General features: G+C 37.3%; 1 pseudogene; it reads right to left on the bottom strand.

The window, feature by feature from the left end:
• Positions 1–10114: 10114 nt before the first annotated feature.
• Positions 10115–20528, bottom strand: part of LOC138158492 (elongin-C pseudogene) — a 64728-nt pseudogene continuing 54314 nt past the window's right edge.

Below are 20528 nucleotides of genomic sequence, written 5' to 3'. Positions count from 1 at the left end.
GTTCTCCACCCCTACCCCACAGTAAATCATGATTTTCTCAGTTTGCATTAAATACCCAAGGAGAGGTCTTTTCATCTTGACTCAAGGTAGGCTCTCAGTTTCCATGGTCCCAGCTCCTGCCCGAATCTATCCAATTGCCACCTGGGTTCAAAGGCTCTCAGTTCTTTATCCATCTTCTTGTGTAGTTCTTGTCTACTTCTTGTGCATATTGAAGTTCACAGTGTCTGATCCACCTCAAGTCCTTCACAGTTTCTGTTCCTGGGAAAACAAAGCTTAAGAAAGCCACAATAACATTCATTCACATTGCTGACATCCTCATCAATTCACTTTCTGCCTGAGAAATCAACATAGGCCCAACAAAAATGTCTGAGGAATCAATACAAATCATCAGCATAGTTCCAGGACCTCTGAAATCATCAGCAAGACCCTCCTCCAGGATTTCTGTAAACATAAAACAAGAAAAATGGTTTTCATGGCTTCTGAACCAGCAGCAAGATCCCAGGGCTTCTGTAACAACAGCGCCATCCTCTATCAACAGACAAATATGACAAATTAATATCAAAGCAGACAGACAAAGTACTGACACCACAGCCATGCCTCCTCCCTGTTCTCCTCTCTTCTCAGTTCTTCTCAATTCTCAGTTCAGTCCTCAGTTCTCATTTCTCTTCTCAGTTCTTCTTAGTTCTCAGTTATCTTCTCTCTCTCCAGCAGCAGCAGCACAACCTCCAGATGTTCCCTCCCAGCAGTTCTGGCTCCCAGCAGTTCTCAGCAGAAGTTCCCAGCAGAAGTTCTGGCTGGCTCTCAGAAGAAGTTCTGTTCTCCAAATCTCTCTTCTCTCCAGCCTAGGCCTCTCCTTATATATAGTATTAGCTCTTCCCTCTTCTGCTCCTTTCTGTTACATCAACAAGTTCATCCCACTGTGGGATTCCCAAGGTCTGGGTCTTAATATTGAAACAATCATTAATTTGGAGCAAGGTGCTGAGTACCTGTTTGATTGCAAATACAAGGGGCAGGGAAGATCTTCAAACTCCCATTACCATTACAGATTGCCATGAGAAAAGTATTTCATAAGCCTTAAAGAACTCCTAGACAAATCAATACACAAACATTTATCAATAATCTACTAGGCTAGGCATTGTGTTAGACCAGGGGGAAGGGGAATCTGCAGCCTCATGGCCACATGGTCTTTCTATGTCCTCAAGTGTGGCCCTCTGCTTGAATTCACAATTCACAGAACAAGTCCTTATATTAAGGGAACTTGTTCTGTGAATTTCAAATTCAGTCAAAGGGACTGTACTTAAGCACCATCCTAGAGGACCACATGTGGCCTTGAGGCCACAGGTTGCTCATTCCTCTGCTAGATTCTGAGATTGCAATGGCAAAAAGGAAATAGTTCTCATTGTCAAGAACTTACAGTCTATTGTGTGAGATACTATTATGTTCCTTTACCTTGAAAATGGAGAATACAGGGAGGCCAAGTAGTGTAGTGAACTGGCCCTGGAGTCAGGAGGACCTGAGTTCAAATCAGTCCTCAGACACTTAACACTTAAAAGCCGTCTGACCTCGGGCAAGTCACTTAACTCCAAGTGCCCTGGCCTCCCCCCTCCAAAAAAGCAAAAAAGAAAAGAAAAGAAAATGGAGAATAAGATGAAAATACTAGTCACTAATTGTGTGACCTGGGAATATGCTATAACCTTTCTGGGCTTCAGTTTCTTTGCTTCAAATGAAATATTACAAGTAAGGCCATTTCAGATATCAATGTGTGTATACATTCTAGCTCTTATTTTTGTCATTGCCTTCAAAATAAGGACTATAATACTCTTTTTTTAAAGCAATTGGGGTTAAGTAACTTGCTCAAGGTTACACAGCCAGTTATTTCTGGGTGTGGTGCTAAGTATCTGAGCCTGGATTCAATCCCAGGTCATCCCGACTCTGGGGCCAGTGCTCTTACTCTCTGTGCTACCTGGCTGCCCCTATAATACTCTTGATACTTGTATCTCAGGGTTGCTGTGTGGCAGCTAAGATAATATATGCATAGCTCTCTGTAAACCTTAAAGTGCTATATAAATGTCAGCTATATGTACTTAAAGAAAGAACCAAGGTATTGTGTGCCTTTTTTTATTCCAGATTACATTCTTTTGGCAAAGAAAACAGTCCACACTGATTAATATCATATATTCCCTTCTCTCTTGCAGAACATTGCCAAAGGCAAGGTATTACTTAGGAAAACACACACATACACACAAATGCATGGTAAATAGACCCATCCAACCACCATGGAGTTCAAATAACACTTCGAAATGTGTTTTCATTGTGAAAAATGACTGGGAACTCCATGGCTGACTATCAGTAACATTGTAATGTAAGTCAGATAAATTAGTGCCTAGAAGTTTGACATTTCAAAAACCTGCAAAGATCACACACACACACACACACACACACACACACACACACACACACATTCCCCTTTTCCTGAGATGCCATCTTTGTAATTTTACCAGCTATTTTCCTTTAGTGAGAAGCAATTCCTTGGTGTCCAGGCAGTTCAGTTAGAATGTTGTAAAAGTTGTCAGAAGAACTCAAACGTCAGTGGCCATGAGCAATAGCTATCATTTCAGAGAGAAATGTTCTCCCTTCTCCAATGTTGCAGTCTTCAGGCAATGGTATTAACTAACTTAAAAAAAATCATATTATGTGGATCTTTGGCTTTTGACCCTAGGATATGGAGCCAGGACTTGAAAGCTATAGTCTCCCTCTTTTGTCTGGGTGGAAGCTGGCTTTTTCTGCAAGAAGCTGCTCACCAAGCAGCCAAGGAAGGTGCCAAAGATGTCTACAATGCCCATAGGATGATTAACAGCATTTATTGTGAAATTAATATAAGAACTTTTAGGTTAGGGATTCCTAACTTTTTTTTGTATCATGTACCCTTGTGATAGGAAAAAAAAAAACCATGGATCTATTTTCCTAAGAATATTAAAACAAAAAACTATGTTATAGAGATGTCATTTGATTCTCTAAATTAAAGACAAAGTTAAATGAAATTCATAAAACAAAATACATAGAATTACAAAAGAAAGCAACTATATTGAAATAGTGATAATATTTTATCAAAGAAGTTCATGGTTAAGAAACCCTGCTATGAAACACAGACCAATCATTCATTATTGACAATTTTTGAGGGAGCGAAGGATGTCTGATCATTAGTATGGTGAAATTCCAGATTATGAAATTCCCTATCAATAACGGTTAGTACCTGTTTCTACCTCATTGTCTCAGAATGTTGCTTGTGTAACATAGGGCTTAAGCTATTTGCTTAGGGTCACACAGCTAGTGAATATTAGAGGTAATACTTGAATCCCAGTCTTACTGACTCAGAAATCAGCTCCTTCACAGTTACCATCATGCCTCTCCTGACAACATAGAGTCAGATAAAATCAGGGGAATGGAAACTCTTATCTTCTACACCACTGGGGCAACGTAGAACTGTGGCATTCAGGCTGTTTTGCAGCAGGGTGAAAAACAAACTGGATTTGGAATTGTCCATCCCAGGTTCAGATCCTAACACCATTGTTTCTCTCTCATATGACTGTCAGCTAAGTTAATTTTTCTCAGCCTCAGTTTCCCCATCCTTAAAATAAAAGGGATACATGAGCACAGCTCTAAGGTTCTTTCCAATTTTAAATCTATCATTCATATAAGTTATGAGGTACTTTTTGAAGATCTATCCATCACCTGGAAACTTAGGTGATGAATTGTTGATCATTACAGTATCCATAGAGTAAAATTATCCCATAGAGTAAAATTGATTTCCATCTTGGACTTTCAGATGATGGAGTTTTCTAGGGCATCAAATTGTAAAAGGAAAATCCTAGGAGAATTGTCTCATCTCTTGCCAATCAGTCAGCCAGAAGTCCTTTCCTTCAGCTGAGATAGCTCCTTGAATGTCATTAGTTGACCAGTCTCTCCTCTTCATCCAATAGAAACTGAATATATGTTTCATCCAAGTTTTCCATCCCTAACCAACCTCCTGCTGACATTAATTCACCCTTGAAGTTCATCCTTAAAGTGGAATCTATTATCAATTAAATAAAAAGGCAGCCAGGAGAGTGGGAAGATATAGAAATTGACATATCAGTTAAATCACAAATCTAAAATAAACATACATCAATATATAAGACCACATCCATCTGTCTCTGAAGTATGTTAATACATTTGGCCATTTAGAAATCAGCTCAACTGAAAGGCTAAGAGATCAGATAATGCAAGGGAAATATTTTATTAAACACTCTGTTGACCCTAAATAGATTTTATACCAATAATAAAAACATTAGTTGGTGCAAATAAATAGTTAAGTCTGAATTTGCTGTACATAAAGATAAATCAGCCAGTGAACAGTGACTTTTAACATGTCAGGCCTGTGGATATATTTCACCTTCTTTTCTGGATATGCTGCTGTTTCATTTCACTATTGTGGCTTAGAATCAATCTGAGATGGTTTTAGTATCTGTATGTAATGTGACTGCTACCTTAGGGGAGGGGAAATGATACAAGATTTCTCTGTCCCCCTCCTAATCACCTCCTTTCCCCTTGCACACACAAATACACAGCATACAACAGAGTGTCTGAAATAAAGTTCTCATCAGATGCTGAGCAATACTTTTGGATGCTGTTATCACTGTGTCTGCAGCCTGTCAAGCATGGCCAGGTGCCTCTTTACTTTGGTGAAAGAGAAATACAGCAATCTGATTGCAAACCTCCTGAGTTTTACTATCTGATCATGTCTAGACAGCTGATGTCCTTTGCCTCTTAAAGTCAGGAGTCAACTGGTTTGCATCGATAATTCTACATGAAGCTGTCCTAAAGCTGTTGAACACTAATGGCACCTTCTGGGCTCCAGGGGCATGTCTTTCCACCATCTATATTAGCAGGAAACTCAGGACATTTCTTTTAGCTTTCTTTAATTAGTAATTATCTGAATCAAAGAACTATTGAGTTTCCCTAGTCTAGAGAGAGTTGCTATGGGCAATATCAGGAGAATATGAATAAAATTCTGAGTGTCCACAGGTGGATCCCCAATGAATAACAAAGATTAAAATCAACAATGATGATTTTTTAAAAGTTTTATTGGTTTTTTTTATTTCTTAATCATTTCCACTTCCTATTAATCTCTTTCTATAGAACTTCTAACTAAACAACAATTAAGTAAAACCTAATACATTGATCCTATCTTATAGTGCATGTAGTATTCCACACTCCTGGGGTACCACAATTCTATCAGTGCTTTGATATTTCCCTAGCATCCAAACCTGCTAACATCATCTTTTTAGGTTCCTGATAGAGTCAGAAGATATATAGCTTAATGGAAAAAAATGCAAAAGAAAATTCACTCTACTTGATAAAGTTTGACTTGAAGATGCCCTTTGAAACAAGCAATCATCACCACCACCAACAAAAAGACACTATCCATCTAGGTAAAGATATCTATTAACTTTATTCAGTATTCTCTCCCATAGTAGCTTGCTCTTGAACTTAATACAAATTCTCTTTCCCTCCTGCCTTTGATAGCTGAAAAGCTTTTAACACTCTTATAGACATTATGAGGTGAAAGGAATCACCAGAGCCTGGAAATCAAGGTGATTTTTCTAGACCAAAAGATTGAAACCAGCCTGAACTCTATGTTAGGACTCTGGGTGGTGTGCGTGTGTGTGTGAGAGATGCAACTCTTTGGGAGAATAAATAAGAGGGAGAAGAGTCCATTATCATAACTTCAATATTAAGTGAAAATATGTTCCTATTAACTCATAAGCTACAGGCAATGAAAAAGCTTGAGTTATGGAAACTAGAAAAGGAACTAGAAAATGAAAAGATGTGAGCAAATGTTAAATTTGACAATTTAGACCAGTGTTCTTCTTATTCCCTAAAGATACACCATTTCATTATTCTTTTTCCTTGACCTGTAACTATAATCCACAACTATTTTTGACTATATTATGCCTTCATTTTCTTCAGAAGAACTTTCCACATTTTTATAGGTTTTAATGATGTATTTATTCTTCCTTTAAAATGATACAAAAATTTTTTCAAAGAAGAAATGTAAACAATCAACAACCATTTGAAAAAGGCTCAAAATCAATTCAGAGAATTAGCAGTGTAAAAAACTTTGAAATGTAATTTCCATGACATTAAGCTGATAAAGATGGTTAAAAATTACATTAGTTATTAATGCCCTCTTTCTTTTGAAATTAATTTGTATTACTATGTGTATAATTTGTATTCATTCATCTATCTATATGTTGAAGACTCTCAGCAGAATATAAATTCTTTGAGGACAGAAACTGCTTCTTGTTGTTTGGTCTCAATGTAGAATAAGCCTAAACATAGACCCTGAAAGACTTTAGATGACAAACAGAAGAGTTTGCATTTTACCTCAGGCAACAGGTGCTTCTTGAACACAGGAGCAACATGGTCAAGACATATATATAACCTATCAATTTTAAACTTTAATGGAGGATGGATTGGAGTGAGTAGAGTCTGGAATCAGGGATAACAATTAGGAGGTTATGCAAATTGTCCAAATAAGAGTTGATAAGGCCACAGAAGAGAATGGTCACTGCGAATGTTAAGAATGGAAAGTATACAAGATATATCACAAAGAATTCATGAAATTTTCCAGTTGATTGTATATGGTTAGGCAAAATGAGAACTGAGAATGATTTCATAGTTATGATGCTGGGCACTTGAAAGGATGGTAATGCCCTTTACAGATAGAGAAGTTGGGAAGAGGAATGGATTTGCATATAGACATTAGAATGTTTTGAATATTGTTAAATATCAGATATATTTAAGAAAACATTCCTAACTATTAGAGACAGCTAAAAATGGGATGAACCATTTCAAGAGATAGTGGGGACTCCTCTTCTTAGAAGTCTTACAGCAGAGGTTAGATGTACACAACAGGTACTTTAGTGGAGTCTTCTTTCATGTGTAGGTTGGACTAAATGACCACTAATGCTCCTTCCATATCTCATATTCAGTGATTCTGAGATGATTATGGGACATCCAGTTAACCAGCTGGAAATGCTGAATATACAGTTGATTATGACAGACTTATCTCAGGTGAGAGATGAGGCATATTCACACACACCACACACATACACATATCCATATCCATATACTCACATGCATACATATGCATACTATATATATGTGTGTATATTTATACATGTATACACACACACACACACACACACACACATATATATATATATATAAAATCTTATTAGGGGGTTATCATTAAAGTCAAAAGAGCTGGTGACTTCACTGATAAGATTGCTCATGTTGCCAAATGCCTAATACAAGATGAAAATCTATGGTTTCTAAAAGCATTGAAGTATACAGTGAGGAACAGAGGAGGGAAATGATTTTGCTTAAAGTCTTTTGGAAATATATGGAAGGCTTTACAAGAATATTGGCTTATTGTGCTCTACAGCTTTGAAGCCATCTTTCTTGGATGGCAGTAGAAAACTTCAATATACTTGCATGAATTATAGATGACACCCAGTGTTCTTGCTAAAGTAGCTACTGTAGGCTTTTCTAACAGGGACCTTCAGCTCTTGTCTGCCCTTTCACTCCATAAACACCGCAGGTTTGCCTGCAGAACACTTTTAACATTGGCTGTATCATGCCATAAATTGTGAACAAGACTCAGAGTATCATTTTCCATTTGGGGTGGGGAGAAAGTAAGGGGCGAAACTCAGACTGTTCTAGACACTTATTTCACCTGGAAATGAAGTCATGGCTTTGAAATAATTCATTCAAGATAAGAATTATGTATGAAATGTTGCCTGCAAATATAGGAGACTAAACCAGCATTTAATCTAGACTAGGGTCTAGTTTGTGAATTGTGCAGACTTTGAGGGGGGGGACTTGAAATGAACCTTGGTATGCAGTAAGACAGAGTAATGCATAGGGAAGCTGATTAAAGTTTCTGAAGCCACACTTGACTTTTCAAAGTTTCACCCCGATTCTGTTTCCAGTGTGATGAGCACCTCTTTATGAAGGTTGTTCCTAAACACTGGATACACACTGCCTGTGTGGAGGCTTAAGCTATTAACCCTTTAAGCCTCAGATTTTGGCTCTAATGAAAAAAGAACACTTGAATTGAAGAGGATTTGAAGAAGCCTCCTTCCTTCCAAATACAGTATAATTAGAATGGGTTCATTGACATCAACATGCAAATAGCAGATAAATTGCTTGGGAAAAGGGGCACGCTAGTGAACAGTTATTCAGATCTTATTGCAATCCCCATTAATTTGTATCTAGATAAAAGAGAGCATGCATCAAGTATCAGTTGTCAAAAGTTTTCTTGTTCACTTTTATAAGAGAGCACATTTGATAGTGTTCTTCCTCTGTCCTCAGAGCAAACATTTTTCTAGAAGAGAAATACTCTGGGTAATGAATTACAAGCTTTCTGTCAGGTTACTTTTTTTCCAAGATTTTTAACTAAAGGCAAATGAAATAATCAGTCTTTCCTCCCTACTTGACTTTGAAAGGAAAGACAGGAAGTACAGTGACATGGGTGATGGTTTTGGAGCGAGTCAGTTTATTAACTAGTGTACTCTTGCACAAGGCACTTAACCTTTTTGGAGTCAGTTTCCTTACTTGTAAAAGGGCCAGAAGGCCTTTGAGGTTCTTTCTGGCTATAGATCTATGATCGTACAATCAAGCTGTCATTCTTCTGGGAGTCAACACAAAGAGAAGAGGCACATGGAGAGTATATGAGAGGGGCGGCTAGGTAGCACAGCAAGTAAGAGCACCGGCTCCAGTGTTGAGAAGACCTGGAGATCGAATCCCGGGCTCAGACACTTAGCACCCACCCAGAAACACCTGGCCGTGTAACCTTGAGCAGGTTACTTAACCCTGATTGCTTAAAAAAAAAGTATATGAGATTTAGAATAAGAGGACCTGGGGTAAGATCTCAACACTGTCACTTGCTGGATGACTTTAATCAAGTCATTTAAATGACATGGGTAATTAATTTCTCAGTTCTTTCATCCTTATGAGGTTCAACCAGATTATCTTTGTAGTCTCTTTCACGCAGATGAAGTTAGGTGGTGTGGTAGATAGAGCACTGAGCCTGTAATCAGAAAGACCTGGGTTCAAATCCAGCCTCATCATTTTTCATCCCAGCTGGTACAATCCATCCTTATAACCTGACCATTGTATAATGTGAAAGTATCTACAGATCTTATACTTGATTATAAGACGCCATGGGTGGGGGGAGGGGAGGGAGGGAGACAAAATCTGAAATTCAAGGAATTGTGTAATTGAATCCTGTAAACTAAAAGGAAACAAACAAATTAATAAATTAAAGAATAAAAAAATTATTACAAATCCAGCCTCATACACTTAAAGGCTATATAAGTCTCTATAAACTCAATCTCCTTAATGATAAATGGGGATAACAACAGCACCTATCTTCTCTCCCTCAGGACTATGGTGAAGATCAAATGAGATAGTATTCATAAAAAAAACAGCACAATGTCTGACACATAGTAGATGCTATTATATGCTTGTTTGCTTTCTTATTTCAGCACTATATTGAAGATCATATAAGTATGCAAGAAAGTAAATACAAAGCATTTCAAAGAGGAAGGAACTACTAAAATTTTGGTGGAAGAAGGTCAGACAAGAAGAACTTATTAAGCTCCTTTTGTTTGCCAGGTACTGTGCTAAATGGTGATGATATAGAGACAAATGTGAAATAATATAAAGACAAAAATGATAAAATGTACTGTGATAAGTGGTGATAATATAAAGACAAGAAGTGAAAAGTAGATCCCTCCCTCAAGGCAGCTACATTCTCCCAGGGGAAAGAAAACGTACATATGTAGATATTTATAAAATAGATTCAAAGTGATTTGTTTTGGAGGATGTACCAGTCAGTCAGTCAATAAAAATTTATTAAGTACCTACTATATGTCAGGCATCATGTTACCAATGAGGATGCAAAAAAAAAATCAAAACACAGTCCCTTTTCTCAAGGAACTCACTGTCTAAAGGGGGAGACAACATGCCAAGAACTATACAAATATGCAAACATCTTAAATTATTATTATTTTTTTGAATCCAGCAAGTTCACAGCCAGAATTTCCCATGCAATCTCAGGTATAATTGGGGATTCTGGAATTCCTGTAGCAAACCCTATAGGTAAAATATCTGCATACTTTTTGACAGCACATGTGATGAAATTTCTCTAAAATTAAAGTCATTTATTTCATTTTCAGCAAAGTGACCTGAGCCACTTAGCATAGCTTTTGTTGCTATGATTATAAAGCACATTCCCTTTTTACAATAAATTTATGATAATCAGAAGATATCAATTTCACATAAATCACATCTGGCCCTCACATCCACCATGGAGTTCCTCTTCTCCATTTGTTATCTCCTGATGAAGTTGTATTTAGAATGAATTTGAAATAATCAACAGCAGGAAGGCATTAGAATTAAGGGATCTTAGGAAAGATTTATGGTAAAGATGGACTTTTAGTTGGGAGATGAAACAAGCCAAGGAAATGAGGAGGTAGAGATGAGGGAGGGAGAGCATTTCAGGCATGAGAGAGCACCATTAAAAATGCCCATTCAGGATATGGAGTTTCTTCTTGGAGGAACAGAAAGGTGGCCAATGCCATTGAATCATATAATATTCTGGGAATGGAGATGGTTTATGTGTACAGTGAAAGAAGACTTGAAATATGGGGGCAGAACACAAATGGCTTGGAATACTTAACAGAAGATCTAATATTTGATCCTATACATAATAGGGAGCTGCTAGGTTTTACTGAGTTAGGAAATTATCAGCCTAGCACTTCAGGCAGATCACTTTGGAGGGGGGAGATATTTGTGTCAGAGAGACCAACCAGCAGGCAACTGCAATAATACAGGTACAAAGTGAAGAGTGCCTGGACTAGGGCAGTGATGATATGAAAATAGAGAACACAGTGTAACATATGTAATAGATATTATGAAAGAAAATCTTTCATGGCCTCTTGGGCATGGCAGCAGATTGGATATGAGTGAGGAATCACGGATGACACCTATGTTATGAATATGGGCTACTGAGGGGATGGTTCTGCCCTTCACAGTAGTAAGGTTAGGAAGAGGTGAATTTTTGATGGGGGAAGTTAGTTTAGCTTTGAACTTGTTGAGCTTAATATATAAAGATACCCCAATAGGCAATTAGAAATGTGAAACTGCTGGTCACCAGAAGATAGGACTAAATAATTTGATTTTATCATTAGCATAGAGATGGCAATTGAATCCATTGAGACTGATAAGTTCACCAAGAGAAATAGTAAAGAAGGAGAAGAAAAGAGGCCCCAGAAGAGAGCCTTGTGGGACACCTACAATGACTGGGTGTTATCTGAATGAAGATCCAGCAAAGGGGACTGATGAATGATCAGAGATGTTGGAGGAGGAGAATTAGGAGAAAATAGTGCCCCCCAAATCTATCAAGAAATAAAAGTTGATTGACAGTGTTAAAGGCTGTCGTGAGTTCAGGAAGGATGGGGATCAAGAAAAGGCCATTGGATTTGTCAAGGAAGACATCTTTATTAACTTTGGAGAGAACAATTTAAATTAAATGATGAAGTTGGAAAGCAGACTGTTGAGAGTTAAGGAGAGTGAAAGGAAGAAAAATCAAGGCACTAATTAAAAATGATCACCTTAAGGAATTCACCCTAAAAAGGGAAGAGAACTATGGGGCAGTAAGTAGCCTGGAAAGTCGAATCTAATGAGAGTTTTTTGAGGATGAAGGACACTTGAGCATGTTTGTAGGCAGTAGGGAAGTGGCTAGAGGACAGTGAGAGATTGTAGACAAAATAGAGACTATACTAACAACTAAAATGGCTAGGAAAAACTTCATATAGGTTACATTTGAGCTATGGATTGAAGGAAAATGGACAATCCAAGAAGCATAGGTAAGAAGGAAAACAATTTCAGGTATGGCATAGAGCTAGAGAAAAGATATGGAGATGGGAAATGGAGAGCCATGTTTGAGGAAAAGCTAGTTTGCCTAGGTCATGGAGTGTGAAAAGGGGAATGATATGTAATAAAGACACATAAATCTGTTGGGAAGGGGCTTGAATGCCAAATAGAGGAGTTTTTATTTCCTGGGGTAATAGGGAACTTATGTAAGTTCTTGAGTAGAGGAATGATATGAACAGACCTCCACTTTAGAGAAAGAACTTTGATAATTGAGTAAGAGGTGACCCAGGAGCTATATTTTGGAGAAAGTTTGGGATTCTGTGAAAATTGGAGGAGATAGTAAATTCCAGAAATGGAAGGTCAGTTAAGCAAAACACTTAACCTTATGCATGTCATATACAAAATGAGGATGAGTATATATTAATTCTCCCTATCAAGGTCATTTTAAGGATGGAATATTTATGAAAGTGCTTATAAAATGTTCAAGTGCTGTATTCACGGTGTTATTATGAAAATTTGATATATGAAATGTCTTAATACTCCAATGAATACATGATGTGAACAATGCAGGCATTCAAGGCCAGGCCTAGATGAGAACAATCCAGTGACTGAGGCCCCTGTGGATCACAAAACATAATGAAAACAACTTTGCTTCTAATTTTGTTTAAAAAGATATAATTTCTAGTTAAATTCAAATAAATGTTGCTCCTTTCTGACTCCACATTCATCACAGGAAGCATCCACCCTAGGTCAGAAAGTGTCCCCACCAGACAATAGGAATTTTTATTAAAACTGCTAAAGCATCAATTCTCTAATTCCCAGCAGATTGGGTCTTTTGTGCTTCAGGGGGCAGAGGAGCCAAACCAGCAGTACAAGGCGTGGGTAGCCAGGCCAACCAAATCACAAGGATGATCCCCAAACAGAAAGACACCCCTTCTATAAAATCACTCAGTCAGTCACTTGATAAACCTTTATTAACTTCTTACTCTCTGAGGCACTAAGATAAACTCAGAGAATACAAATTAAGGCAAAAACAGCCCCTGTCCTCTAGAAGTTTCCATCCAATGGGGGATATGAGACAACATGTCAATAATGGAAGACTAATAGAATAACAATGGTTATTCCCTTTGGTGGGGGCATCCTGACACCTACCCATGTCTGTCCATTCTGCCCAACACTGGCCTCTGTCCTACTATGTTTACCAATGGGACCACCCTTACTCACTGGAATCTTCTCTACGTTTTCTTGATATTTTGTGGATGTTAAACTTTAAGAGAGATCAATCAGAGGGACGCTTATTGTTGCTAAAGAAATTTTCATTTTATAAAAACATTGATATCTTCACAACAACAAGTATTTATATACTTTCCACAAGTTTCCAAAGAACTGGGCATTAATTAACAGATTTGCCCCTTATAACAATCCTGTGAGGCTGGTGTTATTATTGTCTCTATTTTACAGATGAGGAAAATGAGTCTGAGCAAGGTTAAATGGTTTACACAAGGTCACAGATCTATTAAGTATCTCAGACCAGATTTGACCTCAGTTTTTCTTGAATTCCAATTCAATGCTCATACACACTCTACCATCTATGAAGAGTGAGCTCCCCAGGTGTTTTAGAAAGTCATCTGATTTAAAAATATTTTCGAGTCACAACTTTGTAGACAGACTCTAGAAATTCAGGTACATCTGTTTTGAAATTTTCTGTAGCAAAAGGATTTGTCAAGAGACTTCTGCTTTTTGAAAGTATCATACAACAAAGTTCCCTTAAAGTTTGGGCATCATTTTTTTTCCTTCTCTGCACTTCTGTACATATGTACTGAGGGACCTTAAGCCTAGCAAGAAGTCAAATGTATGTTGAACAAATTGGAAGAAAAAGAGAATGTCTGAGAGGGAATGTAGTGAAATGGAAAGAACCCTGGAAGGGGAGAAAAAGATCTGGCTTGGAGTCCTGGTTCCTGGCTTACCTACTTTGGGTGATACAGCTTCTCGGAGCTATAGGTTTTTTTTTTTCATTTGCTAATTGAAGAGACAGTGTGTTTTAGAGAAAAGTGCTTGACTTGGAGTTAGGAAAGTCTCTCATTTAATAATCTAAGCTTTTGGTTATTGGTAAGTCATTTTACTTGGCAGCAACATGGTACATCAAAAAGAACACTGACCTTGAAGTCAGGGAAGCTGGGTTCAAATCCACTCTCTGACTCTTACTATCTGAATGCCAATTTGCCTCCATGGGGCTCACTTTGAATTTTTTTTCATTTGCAAAATCAGAAAATTGGATTGGATTATACTACTAGGGCTATGATTTCATGAACCTCTAAGACACCGCTTCCTCATCTGTAAATTAGGGAGAAAAAATAACACCGGTAATCCCGAAGTCTATATTGTTTTGAGAATCAACTAAGATGATGTAAGTCAAGCTTTATATAAATATCCATTATTGAGATCACAATGATATGATACTCAGAGAGTTGCCTACTGGATCAAACACAACTTTAAGGGTGGGGTTCCACATTATCCTACCCACTTAAAATACCTTCTTATTTTTTGTCCTTCATTCTCCGAGAAGACCATGAAATCAGGGAGGTGATGCCATGACTTGCAAGTGAATTGGATGTAAGCAAGGGAGTACTTAAAGTAACTGCCTTTGTTAGTACAGAAGACTTTTGGATTAGATTGAAGAAAGAAAACTGAGTGTGAACAGGGTCTGGATACCTCTGAATCAAAACCATTGTGTGAGGGTCAAAGTCATCATCTAAGAATTTGTACAAAAGCAAGAAATTCCCTTGGGGACAGGAGAAAGAAATTCTGAGCATCTCTGTTTGAGAGGTTGGAGTAAGTATGGTAATTCCACCACACCTATGTGGGGAGCTCAGGAGGCCTGAGCAGTGGGAGAGGAGGGAAACACTGGGAAAAAGACTAGTTCAACAGATGTCTTCTGAGCAAGGAACTCTGAAGGGAATCTAAAAAATAAAAGGTCAGCTCTTTACCCAACTTCTCAACTTACTGAGTCTCTTCTATTATTCAATTGTTTCTGGAAAATAGAATTTTGCCTTAATAACAAAGACTCCAGGGGTTAACTTGATATGAATAATTAAACAAACAAATAAATATGTATGCATGTATGTATCTATGCATAAACGTATAAGGTTAGGCAGAGAGCCCAACTTCTGATTCTGTTTATATGTTAGGGATTTTTCCTAACTGGGGGCTCATGGCTATTGTGACTAAATTTAAAATTTTTCATTTAAAGCAAACACCATAAAGCAAAAGAGGAAGGAAACAAGTGGACCTTAGTGGGGTATTATTTTGTCCCTCACAGTTAATGCAATCTAATTGCATTACAATTGTATAATAATGAATATTAAGTAACAAAAGCTAACAGTGTGTGTGTGTGTATGTGTGTACACATGAAGAAATAGCCAGGAAAGTCTGGGTTCAAGTCTTAACTCTGCCACATATTAGTTGTGTGGCCTTCGATAAGCCATTTAATCTCTCAACAATGGTATCAAACTCAAATAGAGTAATACCTAATCCCTAGACCTATCCCCTATGTGTGGATTTGGCTCTGAAACTATAAAGAAGAAATTCTATATACATGTGTGTGTACATATACTTATGTATGTGTAAATATGCATGTGTATTATACTTAAATGCAGGCTTTGATATTCAGGTGAAACCTATAGACTCCTCAGAATTATGTTTTAAACACTTAATATAAAATACATATGATTACAAAAGAAGTCAATTATGTAAATTTTTGTCATTTTTATTTGGAGGGAGGAAGGCAGGAGATTTGGAGTTGTGTCTTGCCCAAGGTCACACAGCTAGTAAGTGTTAAGTGTCTGAGCCTGGATTTGAACTCAGGTCCTCCTGATTCCAGGGCTGGTCCTCTATTCACTGTGCCACCTAGCTGCCCCAGAAGTTGATTATATTGAAATAAAGTTATATACATGCATGCATATATACATGTCTACATACATACATACATATAATGTTCACAGACACAAGGTTTAGAACCCTTGCTTTATGAGGCCAAGTTTTTGGCCTATTTAAAGCATCTGGAAAATAAATTTCTCAGTGCATTTAAAATTATATGTGCTGCAGGATGGATTTCATATGTGTGGACTTGGTTTGGTCTAGTAACTTTTTAGTACTTCATTTGAAGTTACACTTCTACTTCCTCATACAGCACCTTGGATAACAGGATATTTGATTCTAAAGGTAATTATATTATTGTCATTAATATGCATAGATTACTATAGAAATGCCAACAAATTCATTTCCTCTTCTTGTCAATTTTGTCACAACTCACAAAGAATTATCAGCTCTGGAAAAACAGTCCATAAAGTCAAATTTTCACAATTTCAAACAAATCTCTTTGAAAGACCAAAGGAAAAATGTGATGAATCTTAAGTTATTAGTTTTATTGCTATAGGTGACCACTATAGGAAATTGTAGTATTCTTCTAGTATCATTCAGAAGCTCAACTATAGCTCATTTAAATACCATTATAAAAAAAAGAGGAAATATGGAATTAAACCAATTAAATAGACATGCAAAACACCTTGCAAACTCTAGAGTATTCTCTCTCTCTTTCCCTCTGTCTCTATGTCTGTCTGTCTCTCTCACTCTCTCTGTCTCTCTCTCTTTCTCTGTCTGTGTCTGTCTGTCTGTCTCTCTTTCTCTCTCTCTTCCCCTGCCTCTCCTTATGTGTGTGTGTGTGTGTGTGTGTGAGTGTGTGTGTGTGTATTTCATTTGTCTTAGGAAGATTCTGAAAATCACCTGGCAGGATAAAGTACCAGACACTGAAGTCCTTTCTCGAACTAAATTGCAAAGCATTCAATCTCTAGTTCAGAGAGTGCAACTCCAGTGGGCTGGCAATGCTGTTTGAATGCAAAACTTACACTTGCCAAAAACATTAATTCATGGAGAACTCACACAGAACGAGCATTTACATGGTGATAAGAAGAAGCAATAGAAAGACACTTTCAAGGTCTTTCTTAAGAACTTTGGAATTGATTGTGACATGGGCGACACTAGCACAGGACCACTCAATATGGCATGCCCTCATCAGAGCAGGCGCTTTTGCTCTATGAGCAAAGCAGATTTGATGTAGCTCAGAAGAAATGCAAGGTGAGCAAATTTATAGAATCCACCCCAAATGTCTACATGGGCTATTTGTCCCCAACCTGTGGTAGAGTCTTCCGAGGTTGTATTGGTCTGACTAGCCACAGTCAGACACAGTATGATTTGACTCGACCATAGTGATGTCATTTTGGTCTTCCTCAAGAATGAAGGACAACAGCCAATGTGTACGTGTGTGTGTTTGTGTGTGTATGTATATCCTAACTTTTAAATTTGATTATTTTTATTAACTGATAGAGCACAGACCTTATGGCTAGGAAGCCTAGGTTAAAATCAATCTAATCAAATCCTTGACTAGTGATGATGGGCATGTAGTTCAAACTTTCTAAATCTCAGTTTCCTTGTGTGTAAAACAGGGATGATCATAACCCCACTTCATAGAATTTTGTGAGATGCAAAGGAAGCAAAGTTGCTAAAGCCCTTTGCAAAATTGAAAGCACTTTACAAACTTCAGTTTTATCACAGACTATGCTCTATGAGCAAAGTAGAATTTCAGTTGTTCAAAAGAAATGTGTGATACACAAGTTTAGAGAGATCACTGCTCTGAATGTTCATAGAGACTATTTGTACCCAGCCTCTGGTAGAACATTCAGACCTCTTATTGGTCTAATCCATCATTTGAACAAACTATACTGAGGGTCTGGAACCTGCAGCCTCAGGGTCACATGTGGCCCTCTATTTCCTCAAGTGTGGCCCTTTGATTGAGTCCAAACTTCCCAGAATAAATCCCCTTAATAAAAGAGGATTCATAAAATTAATAAGTATAATTAAAATTATTAAAAGTATAGTATATTTTGATCCCAACATAGTGATATCATTTTGGTCCTCTCAAAACAAAGGACAACCACCAATTAACCATATTATCATTTTTCTTTTTAGTCCTATCTCTGCTTTTGGCTAGATAATACTACTATTTAGCATTTTTATAATGCATTGAGGTTTGTAATCACTTTACATGTCATTCCATTTGACCTTCACAATAAGAGACCCTGTGAAATAGTGTCTATTATTGTCGCTATTTTATAGATGAGGAAACTGAGACAGAGAGATCAAATGACTTACCTAGGGTCATACAGCTAGAAAGTATTTGAAGCAAAATTTGAATTCAAGTCTTCTAGACCCCCAAGTCAGATATTCTTTCCACTATCCACCTTGGCTGTGTGACCTTGGGCATTTGTAAAATGAGGAAGTTGAATAAGATGGGCTATAAGATCCTTTACACTTAAAATATTTAAAGGATTTTACTGAAAGGATCCTTTGAACTTTTCTGCCTTTTTTCCCCTTTTCCTCTAACATGCATTCTTTTTATGAATTTTCAATCTCAACATCATCTCTCAAGATGGAGAATAATATTATTTTCTTTTCTACCAAACTAAATGCAATATAAGCTAAATTTTTACTATACAAAGTTATCTCTAAGGACTTTCTATATGCACAGAAAACAATATGCAAAAACTTTAAACTGGAGTGGCATTTAAGTCATGAAAAGAATAAAAGATAAGTTTTTTTTTTATTATTTAGTCTTCAATGAATTCTTTCAATCTGCATTTCTGAAGTTAAACAGAAACAGATTCTCAGTCAAGAGGTATAGCTGGGGAAAAACCCTGGAGGCAGAAGGCTTTCATTTGACTTTTCCATTGTCTTAGCCTGGGAGTTAGAAACAGATTTTCCACTTTTTCTTTGGAACTTTCTCCTATCTTCTCTCTAGACCATGGCATCTATATTCAGTGTAACAGTCTTTTCCATCCCTCTCACCTAATGGAAATCACACTGGGATTGATTTTTCCAGGGGATTCTTGCTTTAATAGGTAGTGCTGAGATATTTTATCACTAAAACTGGAGACTTTAAGCTGCCAAGTTGTAGCAGACACTAAATTACACTTGGAAAAGTAAGGTGAATCACCATCCAAGAAAATATATGATGAAGGCAAGCGTGATAGACGAGGTATCAAAAACTTTGTGGAAAAATATATGTGACATCTAGAAGTTTTACTAAGAACTTCCCATGTCTTCTGCCTTTTGGGAGTTAATGATTACAACCCACATTTGTATGGTGCCTTATGGATAACAAGGCATCAGCACAGGATCAAATATTTTGAGGTGGGAGAGATCTGGAAGGTCATCTAGTCCAAGCCCCTTATTTTAAAGGTCAGGAAACAATCTATAAAGGCTTTTGTTGAGTGCAACATGAGTTAGAAATGACAGTCACAGGATTTGAATGTCCATCTTTTGTTTCTAAATCCAGTAATCTTTGGGTTATACCATGCAAGAAGGAGGTTCTTACATACCATGTTGCTATGACATAGCCTGAGCAAATATTATTATTATTATCATTTAACTGCTAAGGAAACTGAGACTTAGAGAGGTTAAGAAAAAGGTGCTGGATTTGAAGTCAGAGGAATTGGGTTTGAACTCTGACTCTAAAACTCTTCTCATCATGGACTTGTTCAATGCTTATTAAATCACTTAATTTTGTGGGTCTCAGTTTCCTCATTGGTAAAAACAAAAAAAATCACTGAGGTATGGGAAAAACATTAGAGCTTTCATTGATTTTTAATCTAAAATATTAATGTTTACTAATATATAATATAGGGTAGACACTGACACTTTCACTTGTTCTCATGCCAATGCCACCTTCCATGTTCAATATGAGAGGTATCCTGGGATAAGAATAGAAATTCATGTTTCTATTGCTGATTGGTGGCCAGAGGAGCTCTCACTCATTTATTTCCCTTTCAGCAAATTGCAATTTTGTATTTATGGGATTCTAGTCAATTAATAAACATCTATTAAGTGCCTACTATGTGCCAATCACTATGCTAAGTTTTGGAGATACAAAGAAACCCAAAAAACAGTTTCTGCCCTCAAGGAACTCATAGTCTAATGGTGGTGGTGGGGGGGGGGAACAATTCAAACAACTATGTACAAACAAGCTATATGCATAAATTGGAGATTATCCATCAAATTAAGGGAAATAAAAAAAAGAATGACTGTAGGAGGTGAAATTTTAGCTAGCACTTGAAGAAAGTCAGAGAAACTAGGAGGCAGAGATAAGGAGGGAGAGAATTCCAGGTATGAGAGTTAATAAAAATGACTGGCATCAGACTAAGGAGTGTTGTATGCAAGGAAGAAGAAGGAGGAGGTCAGACTTTTTGGCTGTCAAGGTATATGGAGGGTTATAAGGTGTAAGAAAACTGAAAAGGTCGGGGGGTGGCACATTATGAAGACCATTACATTTTAAAAATATAGACTAGATTCTGGAAGTAGAAACACTGAAGGTTATTGAATGGGGAGGGGGTGATATGGTCTGATCCATGCTTTAGGAAGACCAATTTACCCCATTGAGGGGAGGATGTGCTGGAGTGGAGAGATTTGAGGTGGGGAGATGAACTAGAAGG

Source organism: Petaurus breviceps, unplaced genomic scaffold (assembly GCF_028583685.1).
Source record: "Petaurus breviceps papuanus isolate PSGF00001 unplaced genomic scaffold, PetGlider_PUasm1.0 174, whole genome shotgun sequence".
In the NCBI taxonomy this organism is placed as follows: Eukaryota; Metazoa; Chordata; class Mammalia; order Diprotodontia; family Petauridae; genus Petaurus; species Petaurus breviceps.
Note: the sequence above shows the minus strand (reverse complement) of the source record. Positions and strands in the feature narration are given on the sequence as shown.